Below are 10,367 nucleotides of genomic sequence, written 5' to 3' on the forward strand. Positions count from 1 at the left end.
TATGATAAGTAGTTAATTGATGATTAATTTTCATATTCAATTAATTAATTAATATTGTTGAAAATTAAAAGCGATGGGATTTCGTATAATGGATTTAAATAATAAAGCTTCCATTCATGTAAATGTGAACACAAGTGACCCAATTGGAACGGTAACTTTGATTCAAATCATGGGTTGACAATTCCATTCAACTCAATTCATATACATGGGTTGACAATGTTCACCATCGATGAGGCGTATTAGGTGGGAGGCTGCTGTTGGGTTTTTCTCTCCTTTGTGAGGCCCAAGCCCAACATTTTGAGGGTGTCTCTTGCACCCATTGTGCCACAACCCTAGTTCAGATTTTTGGGGGTCATTGAGAGTGAGAGAGAGTAGCCACCAAGTGAGAGAAAAGGGAAAAACAGAATTCCCGTTTTTGCCCAAAGCAGTAAATTTCAAATGGCAGTTTCTCAATTGTTCACCGTTGGATCGGCTTGAAATTTAAACTGCGTGTTCCTATCATCTTGTTCTTCATTCTGGTCGGTGGAGATGTTGATTGGAGATTTGCAGTGAGAGAAATTGGCTTCGCAAGAGAGAAATTAGGTTTCCCGTTTTTACACAGAGCAGCAATTTTAGAACGGCAGTTTCTCATTCTTTCACCGTTGGATCGACGTGAAATTTGAACTGTAGATTCTTCATATCTTGTTCTTCATTCTGGACGGTGAAGATTTTAATTGAATGTCTGCAGAGGAAGAAATTGGCTTTGACAGCAGCTCTATTTTTTTGGGTATATTTCATCTTCTTGCTTCTCATTTATAAGCTTTGGTGATTTGATGTTTTGGCTGGTTATATGCACGTTTTTGTGCTTTGTTTGAGACTCTCTTGTACCTCATTTGATTATAGTGGATTGAAACATGTTATTTGATCGCCGGAATGGCGAGAGCCTCCACCTAGTCGAGAAGGGGGAGATTTGTTGGGTTTTTCTCTCCTTTGTGAGGCCCAAGCCCAACATTTTGAGGGTGTCTCTTGCACCCATTGTGCCACAACCCTAGTTCAGATTTTTGGGGTCATTGAGAGTGAGTGAGAGTAGCCACCAAGTGAGAGAGAAGGGGAAAAACAAAATTCCCGTTTTTGCCCAAAGCAGTAAATTTCAAATATCAGTTTCTCAGTTGTTCACCGTTGGATCGGTTTGAAATTTAAACTGCATGTTCCTATCATCTTGTTCTTCATTCTGGTCGGTGGAGATGTTGATTGGAGATTTGCAGTGAGAGAAATTGGCTTCGCAAGAGAGAAATTAGGTTTCCCGTTTTTACACAGAGCAGCAATTTTAGAACGGCAGTTTCTCATTCTTTTCCCGTTGGATCGACGTGAAATTTGAACTGTAGATTCTTCATATCTTGTTCTTCATTCTGGACGGTGGAGATTTTAATTGGATGTCTACAGAGGGAGAAATTGGCTTCGACAGTAGCTCTGTTTTTTGGGTATATTTCATCTTCTTGCTTTTCATTTGTGAGCTTTGGTGCTTTAATGTTTTAGCTGGTTATATGCACATTTTTGTGCTTTATTTGAGACTCTCTTGTACCTCATTTGATTATAGTGGAGCTATTTCATTGGTCTGGACGACTCGTGGTTTTTACCTCTCACCTTGAAGGGGTTTTCCACGTTAAAATCTCGGTGTGTTCTTATTATTGCTTTACTTACTATATTTGCTTGTTATAGTTGCTGCCATATTGTGTTGTGAGTGCTTCCATATTGTTCTTGTGTTGGACATTTGTGTCATTTCCGCTGCTAGGCTCTTTCAGCTGCGAGCTTTTTTCTTCTTTCTTCTTTTTTTCCCGTGTTAATATATGCGTTAAGAATATATTTTTAAAATATTATGAAAGAAAATATATAGTACACTAAAGTTATTACAAAATAACCTTTTTTTATTTATCTAATATCGTAAAACGGTTATTTTTCTAATAATAAAAGGGTTATGTTTTATTTCATTAAAAAATTCATTCTGAAAATATTATTAACATTTTTTTATTAATCCATACTTTATTATATTTCATAGTCAAATTTGAGAAGTATGTGAATAATAGTTACGTATTTTCGCTCTCATATTTATGAAATATAGAAGCAATACACATAAATATTGTTAGATATGTAGAACTAATTTGGATAAATAATGTAATTAAGGTCTTTTAAAAAGGTTATGCTGTATTTCATTTTTTAGTTATAAAAGTATTTATTTAAAAGATAATAATAAAAAATTATTTATTATAAAAAATGCTTTTTTATTTTTTATAAATTTTATTAAAATAAGAAAAGCTCTATTTGACTTGGTTATGGGAACCGGTACTGTTATAAATGGCGTTTTGGTAATTCTATTATTAATTTACCAAGGCAGTTTCATATTATAAGTGAACATTTCAATATGCTCCAATAGCTTTCCTTGAAAGTGTGTCCGATCATTGGTCTTTGGTCACAGCAAAATCAACCAATATGATCTAAACTAAGAGATTATCATCAAGTTGAATAATATAAATAACTAGCTATATGGTAACATAGAAATATACATAAACTGAAAGTCAAAATATTATATTAATCTTTTGGCATCAATGCTCCCTAACAATGGAATCTCACGTCAGTGGCATATCTAAATTAGGGTTAATTAACTCTTGTTATTTATTTATTTTTTAATTTTTACATAGTATGACATAAAGAAATTGTCACAATAAAGAGAAACCCAATGCAACAGTGCATCCCCTTTGATAGTGTTTTGCAAATTCACAAGCAAGTTTTATTTATCCCTTTGAATTTTCAATTTAGTACTACGTTCTAATATTAGACTTGTTTATTCCCTTTCACATGCAATGCCACTGACAATTGAACAGTGGTAATTATTGCTTCAATGATTATTCATTTATAAATGAAAAATCATATACTTTAACAATGGATTTAAATGATTATTATTGATTGATGGGTGGTTTTCACATGCAGACAGAGTGCATGTCTGGGAATTTAATGGATGGTCGGTCTTCACTTTTTTCTTTTTTCTTTTTTTAGATGGAGCCTTATTATTGCACTCACTATTATTAGAATTATTCTTATGACCAATTTTTTAGGTTTCCTTCATTTTAAAATTTAATAACGTATTTTTATTTACGTCCACTGATGCGGAATATTCAGAGGTTCTTTGGCATATGATGATTGAATTTAATTCCTTTTTTTTTTTTTTACCAGATTGCAAGTTTTAAATCCATTTAGATTTGTTTGATTGACCACTATTTTGCGGTTTATTTTCTATTGAATTGAGCAGATTTTATTTATTATTTTCACACTTATTCATATAATTCGCATATTTTACATTTTTCTTTCTAATTTTGTGCTATGATTGAAAACATATTTCTTTGGCCTTAAATTCGTTAATTTTAATCTTCTCTTATTACCATTTGATGCCGTGATATGTGTGTTAAGTGTTTTTAGGTTTTATAGGGCAGGAATGGCTTAGAGGATGGAAAAGAAGCATGCAAAAGTAGAAAGAACACAAGAAATCAAGTATTTCAAGATCTGGTAGTGACGCGTACGCGTGACCAGGAATTTGTTCACCGACGCGTACGCGTGACAGAGCGTCACGTGCTACATTAAACAGAAAATGCTGGGGGTGATTTTTGGGCTGTTTTTTGCCCAGTTTCAAGCCCGAAAATGAATATTAGAGGCTGCAGAGTGGAGCAGAATGGAGAGAATCAATCATTCAACATTCATTCAAACAATTTTAGGTTTTAGATGTACTTTTCTAGAGAGGGAGGCTCTCTCCTCTCTCTAAATTTTAGGTTTTTTAGTTTTATTTCTTCTCCAATGCAGATTTCCATCTTGCTTTAATTTAGTATCTCTTCTACATTCTCACAACTAGAAAATGGATTAATACAAACAGATTTACAAATGGATTTAGTCTTTATTACAGATGAATTTTTAGTTACCGACCAAATTACCGACGGATCTTGTCCCTCTATAAAAGCCCCGTCAGAAATTATTTACCGAAGGATTTTTTTCCGTCGAAAAATTACAGACGAATTTTTACCAGTTACCGACGGATTTTCCCTCTGTAAATTCTCCATCCATTTCCCTTAGCCGACGAACTTTCCGACGGATTTTCCGTCTGTAATTACAGACGGATTTTCAGACGGATTTTTCGTCTATAATTACAGACAGATTTTCAGACGGATTTTTCGTCTGTAATTACAGACGGATTTTCTGACGGATTTTCCGTCAGTAATTGGCAGTACATTTTTCGATAGATTTTTCGTCTGTAATTTGAACCTTGAAAAATCATCCCACACTCTGAATACAAACAGAAAATCCGTCTGTAAATCCGTCAGTAAGGTAAAATAGAATTTTTTTTTAATTTTTCCATTACAAAATAAATACTTTAGATTTGTTTTCTAAATTTACTCCATAAAACACACTGTAAATTGAAAAAAGAAGAAAGCCAAAAATCACATAGATAAACATAATATTCATTACATGATACCTATAAAATTGGATGTTATTTTTTAACACCATTATTCAATATCTCACTGTCTCAATAAAAAGATACCCTAAAAATTTTTTTAAACTACAACAGAGAAGGGCAGGACTTTCAGCCTAAATTTTAAAACTATTTCCTCATGCTCCCTTTAAAGTTTAAACTCTCCAATCTAATCTGAGTTACATGATGCTTCACTCCATGGCAGACTCTTGTATGGTTGAAACTTGAATGTATTTGTTCATCTACTTCTTCTTTGATCTGAGACATGGAATCCGATATTGTTGTATACGGCATTCATACAGACCTCGAGCCATTCATCCATTGAAGCATCTGTTGATCTAGTCCCAACTTCAACCTTTGGAGCCCTCTTTGTTTTCTGAGAAAATATTCATAACATTATCAAAAAGAGTATGAAAGTGGCTTGAGAGATAGACAAAATCATAATCAGCTTCGTTTCTCAATATTATATATGCTTGAACAAAAAAAAAATGTAAAAAAGCCAATCTATATGACATCTGATACCATCCATGTCAGTTAAAATAGCACAACACTAACACGATCTCTCCAAATAATGAATTAACTTGTGACCTCATGACATATTGCAGCAGTAATTCCTGGTTATTGTTAAAAAAATCCAAGCAGTCTATGCAATATAATTCCTGGTTATTGCTTAATACAAAGATCATCTAATAAATCATCAAAATATATAAAAAGTAATTCAATGAGAAAATACATCAGCAAACAGCAACCAAAGTGCTGCTATAGAACATACCCTGTGAAGGAATATTGGAACAGTCCCTCTGGTGTCAAGTTTGGTGTCAGGAAACAGTAGAAGACGCCAGTCAGCTTCAACGCATATGCAGCCACTTTCCCCAGTTGGGTCAACACATTAGTAGCTTTGCTGCTGAAGTAATTGATCCAATAAGTCAAAATAACACCCAAGAATAAAAAACTGAAACGGTTGGAGGGAAGAGCAAGTTACCGTCTTGAGTGTCGATGCAAATCCCAATGGAGGAACATCAGTCGATTTTCCCCTTTCATATTTTTGTTGATAGACCTAACAGCATTAGCAAACTCGGCTCGCAGAATAGTTTCTCGTGGCTTCTTCTCATGTGTCTTGAACAAAAAAAATGAAAATCAGAAAACATTCTAGTTTAGAGGTTAGACACAACCGAGAAATTCAATATTCCTAACTGTTCATTAGAAATGGGAAGCTGCCTACCTTAATCAAGTTCAATATGATAATTGGATTTCCATATCTCTTAACAAGATTTTCAAAATGAAGCCTTGTGGCTTTAAAGGTGTTGTCCTTCTTTGATACTAGAAAAAGAAAAAAGAAGCAAAAAAGCTCTCAGAAAAAATTACATAACAAGCAGAGAATAGTTGCTTCCATATCATACATATAATGTCAGGTTTTATGTTCAATGGAGAGGCTTCTTGAGATCAGAACATAGGGATTGAACCCCGGATATGCACCACGAAACTTATTTTCATCGGGCTTCTATCACGAGAATCTGCAAAGACTATCTGCTCTGTCTCAACATCATTAGCTACTCTTCCCTTTTCATTCAATCCTCGTTTCAGATATCTGCATCACAAGATACAGCAAGCAAGGAATATGTCAAGAAATAAGTAAGATAAAAATGCCAAAATTTGCAGGAAAATACCAAGTTTCTGGGTGATAAATCACCCGTTTACATGAATTTCATGGATTGAAGTACTTGGCAGAAACCAGTAAAAAAACCTCAATTAGAAAAATTAAAATGTAAACAAAAGCAGATGTATATCTTCAAGGACTGCAAGTGTAAAGAATTGAAACAGAATGTAGCTTTATCATGTGACAAACTCATATAAAAGATTGAAAAAGTACAAACCTTGTCCCAGCATAGTGCCGCGAGCGCCTAGCAATGATAGTCAAGTGAAAATCCCTACCAGAAATAGAAAGTTTGACCTACACAGCGTGCCATAAATGAACAACTGTCAACAAGAAAATGCATAACCTTTTGTGAGGAATAGGGTTGACCTGAGGACCACAGAAATTTAGAATTAGAGACAATTAGAGAGTACCACAGAAAGATGATAGGGTTGACCTGAGGAAGCCCACATTGTGCATACACACTGAAGAGAGACAATCAACATATATGGTACAATAAAAAATAAAACAAAAACAAAAACTAAGGAACAGAAAAAGGATATACATGTGTCCTCTTCCATACATGTTTAAGCAAAAAAGAAGTTGCACTGCATACCTGGACACCTTCCCAAAGCTTCTGCCTCCTCATGTGTCCTCTTCCAGTTAGGATTCCCAAACCCCAATCACATAGCCCTTCACATCAAACCTTCGAACCAGAAAAAATCTAATTTTCAGACACTTATCGCCAAACTAATATAGCAAGAAAATAAGTTTACCGCTAGACCACATGCAACTGCTAAATGGTAGAATATAGAGTCCAAAAACAAAATATATAGCCAAGCCAAAACACAAGGATATATATATAATAGCAGGAAGCTTGTAGTTCACATTCACATTAGCTAGAAGCTTATATAAATCATTTTTATAAAAAAGTAAGCTTCAATAAATTAGTACAAAACCAGTACTTCCGTTTGTTTGGCAAAATTATGTGAAAAAAATCTAAACTTTTGAATATTTGAGCTTCATATCACATTGAAAACATCATGATTATCTTGCTAAAATTCTTTGCATTACCACCCACCAAAAAACCAATAACACATTCATTCAAGATTTAAGTTTGACTGGAAAAGCCAGGTGATTGATAAAGGGAAGAGCTATATAAAGCATGCCTGATATTTTATCTCCGGTGTCAATTGAAATTTAACCTGGTTTATCTGCAAAATAAAACAAGCAAAGTAATTGATTATGATTATATATGCACACTCCTGAAGGGGGGAAAAAGAATAAATAAAGCATATAGACACGATGAAATCAATAGAGGTAAGTTGAAGAGTCTAGAGAAGTCTAAAAGGATCAAAATCAGTTAGCGCTTTAAGAGATGCAAATGTAACTAGCATGAGTGTGAATGTCACCTATGCCCCCTGTGGTCAAACTATATATATATACTATGAGCTGAGCATTAACTCGATCATCAATAACAGAATCTAATTCACATCTTCTCTTCACTTTCTGTTTCTATCAGAAATGTTGCAATGCCATCCAAGGATGATCTGATTATTGATTTACATGACCAAAAGTAGCAGTAGTATATATCTACTCTATTCTTGTTGAAAAGTTGCAGAATCAGTATTGATCTTTCAAATACACAATTCATATATACCTAGTACTGGGAACATGTAGTTTAGAATTTCTTGAGTCCACCAATCATATTTCATGTTCTATCCAATTTTCTATTCCTCATTCACTCAAGGGAAAAGCACAAAGCCTGGCATTCAATTTGACATCAGGCAAACTAAATATAAGATACAGATACCAAATATACAGCATTCTCATAAAGACATCCAAGAATGTAGTGATCAGTGACACATCCAAGTGTAATCATAGAGATAGAGAACCAATATAAAAAGAAGCATTTTCATACCCGACCATCACTTGTAGGCTTTGTGTCGAAGATCAAAGAATTCTTAAAACCAATTTGTTGTTTTGTCTTCCTGTTTTCATCTCAATCAAGTAATTGCTGAAAACAACAACAACAACAAGTTGCGAAAGAGAAAATTGACTAACATGAGAAGAAGAAAATTACATTGAAAGAAAGCAAGAATAAAAACAACTGAAAAATGTAAAGAGAAAAACCAATATGGCAACATAAACATTAGTTGAAACAAGAATGGCCTTCACAACAAATAGCTATTAGGTAATTTTTCACATGAAAGGGGAACTAAAAAAATATAAAAAAAAAAAACACTCAAATCGAAGCAAAGCTAAAAACTATGATGTGTAGAGACAAACATATCGCTGATGGCAAAAGTTAGAGAAGAAAGCATTTGTTTGGCCGCAGGAGGTGGAGGCTGAGGAAATGGTAGAAGCTCGAAATTTATCACAAGGAAATTAATATGAGTTCGAGCAGAAATAAGAACAAGTAGTGCGCGTGAAAGAGAGCTTAAACCCTAACCTTGAGTAGAGGCGATACAGATCCATCGTTAAGAGTGAAGATATCGAAAATTTAGAAGCAAATTTAGAAGCATAACGTCAATAAGATCTTGAGCTGTAACACTGAATAACAAGCAAATGATTATCAAACAATGAAAGTTGTAAATAATTATCAAACAAATAGCTCAAATTGAATTACAAATTACTTGAACAGAGTAGAACAGAACATATTCAATGTTCGTCCAAGCAAATGATTCAAACGAAAAGCTTCGATTACAGAAAAAAATCATCAAAATTAGAGTAAACCCGCATATTCGAATGAAGCACAAAAGTAGAGTATGATAAACCTAAAACTGGCACAGAAAAATTGAGCCCTAAGGTTTATCACGAAGAACAGAATCACAAAATCAGGATATATATATATACCTGAAATTTGAGATGGTTACGAGAAGAACTGAGAAAGCGAGATGAAATTAGATGGAAGAGGTGCCAGAGGGAGTAGATGCGATGAGAGCGGCGGCAGAGAGAGTCCTCCGACGATGGGAGTAGACGCAACCAGAGCGGCGGTGGAGGGATCTCGTAGGACGCAAGGGATGACAGAGAGAGATTATGTGATGCAAGCGGCGGCGGCAGCGGCAGCGGCATCGGCAACGGCCGCGGTGGAAGAAGCAGAAGTAGCAGCCACGGAGAGAAGAAGTAGCTCGTGCCAGGGAGAGAGGAAGAAGCTCGTGTTTGATTTGTGAATGGAGCATGAAACACAGTTTGAATGGGGCTGCCACGGGGGGAGAGAAGGGATAGGTTAGGTTTACATTAATATTTTCCGACGGAAAACTTAAATTATAGACGGATTTTCTATCTGTAACTATTTTTTACGGAAAAAAAATTAATTTTTCCGATGGAATTATGATGGATTTTTTTTTCGTCTGTAATTTATGCTAATCCATTTTTTTTGTTTTTCGACAAAAAATCCCTCAAAAATTCTCTCTATATTTCAGTGGGATAAAATTCGTCGGAAATATCCGTCTGTAATAACTAGTTTTCTAGTAGTGTCTATTATTCTATCATCTTAGTTTATCTTCTCTTGTTGATTTCTTTATTTTCCCAATTTAGTTTATGAACTTTTCATGTTAGATTCAATTTTCCATATTAATGCAATTTATGTTTTCATGTTTTTGATTGGTTTCTTTAATTTGTTGTTATTGTTTCCTTTTGCAATTGTTAGGCTTAGATTTTACTATGTCTTATTAGTTTTCTATGTTTTTATTTTATGCCTTACAAGTGTTTGATAAAATGTTTAGGTGGATTTTAATTTAGATTTTTATGCTCTTGGCTTGGGTTGATTAATTAGAGACTCTTGAGTTATCAAAAGTCTTTTGTGGATTGGTGATTGAAGATTGCCGGTTAGCTTGAACTTCACCGAAGCTAATCTCTCACTATGAGTTGACTAGGACTTGTGAACTCAAGTTGATTGTATGCACTTGACTTTCCTTCATTAGTTAGAGGTTAACTAAGTGAAGGCAATCTACATTTACCATTACAATTGACGATGATAATTAGGATATGACTTCTAATTCTCGTTCATTGCTAAGAGCTTACTTAGTTATTAGTTTATTTTCTTGTCATTTACATTCCTTGTTCAACATTTAAAAATTCCAAAAATTCTTTTCCTTAACCAATAATAAACTACACTTCTCTGCAATTTTTTGAGAGACGATCTGAAGTTTAAATACTTCGATTAATTTTTAATATCCGTTTTTTTATCAGTTACAACTAAATTATTACAAATAGATCATAGCATTCAAGTTTGACCTG

At 34.1% G+C, this 10,367-nt stretch overlaps 2 long non-coding RNA genes across 2 annotated transcripts; both read right to left on the reverse strand.

The window, feature by feature from the left end:
* On the reverse strand, positions 4,442 to 6,381 carry LOC107634485. Its single transcript, XR_001618935.2, has 6 exons — positions 6,367 to 6,381; positions 5,893 to 6,080; positions 5,715 to 5,812; positions 5,475 to 5,608; positions 5,265 to 5,396; positions 4,442 to 5,151 (listed from the first exon to the last, which is right to left on the reverse strand). It is a non-coding gene; the product is annotated as an uncharacterized LOC107634485 (long non-coding RNA).
* LOC110269722 lies at positions 7,299 to 8,155 on the reverse strand. Its single transcript, XR_002358485.1, has 2 exons — positions 8,047 to 8,155; positions 7,299 to 7,339 (listed from the first exon to the last, which is right to left on the reverse strand). It is a non-coding gene; the product is annotated as an uncharacterized LOC110269722 (long non-coding RNA).

Source organism: Arachis ipaensis, chromosome B03 (assembly GCF_000816755.2).
Source record: "Arachis ipaensis cultivar K30076 chromosome B03, Araip1.1, whole genome shotgun sequence".
NCBI lineage: Eukaryota > Viridiplantae > Streptophyta > Magnoliopsida > Fabales > Fabaceae > Arachis > Arachis ipaensis.